Source organism: Cynara cardunculus (genome assembly GCF_001531365.2).
Source record: "Cynara cardunculus var. scolymus isolate 2C chromosome LG 9, CcrdV1, whole genome shotgun sequence".
Taxonomy (NCBI): Eukaryota; Viridiplantae; Streptophyta; class Magnoliopsida; order Asterales; family Asteraceae; genus Cynara; species Cynara cardunculus.
Window position 1 is genome coordinate 7,099,499 of NC_037536.1, and position 1,250 is coordinate 7,100,748.

Consider the following 1,250-nt stretch of genomic DNA (forward strand, 5'->3'; position numbering starts at 1 on the left):
AAAGACGATATTGGGACTATTTGTATACTTGCTTTTGGTCCTGATTGTTGTTTGTGTCTGTGGTGTTTCACGGAACCATCAAGTTTTTTGCACCGTTGTCGGGGATCAGTTAGTTAAAAGTTTTCTTTTTAGTAAAGTAAAAGATTTGATTTTTCTCGTCCTGTTTTTAAAAATCGTTTTCAAAATTGGTGTATGTCACGGAGACATCGCGGGGAAATTTTTGAMTTGGATCCCGATATTGAGAGAATGTTTCGCCAAAGAAGGAGAGCTCAAAGAGCATTTTTTGCTCTACTCTCTCCTGACATGGAGTTACCTCCCCCAATCATCCYTGGGATTCCACATTTAGAAAACCAACTGCCTGCCTTTGGGACAATACCACCTTTTCCGAATTTTCAGCAAGAACACCACCACCATAATAATCATAATRAGGAAACGGAGTCGGAGAATAATGAACAACCAAGAGAGCAAACTCCGAATATCATTAATTTGGCAAATTCCAAAAATGGACGGATCATGGACTATGCTATCCCGGATTTTGAGCAATTAAATTCTGGAATAGTTAGACCGCATATGACCGCTCTTCATTTTGAACTAAAACCGATTATGTTTCACATGCTGCAAACAAACGGACAATTTGCCGGATTACCTTCGGAGGACCCACATTCACATTTGAAATCCTTTATGGAAATCACTGATGCTTTCCTGATCCCGGGAGTGTCTAATGATGCTCTGAGACTCACTTTATTCCCATTTTCTCTAAGGGATCGGGCTAAGGCATGGTTCAATTCATTAACTYCGGGGTCTGTGCCTTCATGGAGTAATATGGCGAAAAAGTTTTTGCGAAAATATTTCCCACCAACTAGGAACGCTAAGTCCAGAAATGAAATTTGCCTTTTTAAACAAATGGACGATGAAGCTGTTCCTGATGCTTGGGAAAGGTTCAAAGAGTTGTTAAGGAGATGCCCTCACCATGGCATCCCGTACTGTTTTCAACTCGAGACGTTTTACAATGGGTTAAATCCCATGGCAAAACAAATGCTCGATGCGACTGCGGGCGGAGCCTTTACAGCTATGACCTACAATGAAGGATATGAGATCCTTGAAAATTTTCTGCAAACAATGGACATTGGGCTGATCCACGTGCTCAACCGCAAAAGAAGACAGCAGGAATACATGATGTTGATGCATATACTGCATTAACAGCACAACTCTCTTCTATGGCCAATATGCTTAAAAATTTAACTTCGGGC

General features: G+C 40.9%; 1 non-coding gene across 1 annotated transcript; it reads right to left on the minus strand.

The window, feature by feature from the left end:
• Positions 1-870: 870 nt before the first annotated feature.
• Positions 871-977, minus strand: LOC112518759. Its single transcript, XR_003069833.1, has one exon. It is a non-coding gene; the product is annotated as a small nucleolar RNA R71 (small nucleolar RNA).
• Between the last annotated feature and the right edge of the window lie 273 nt (positions 978-1,250).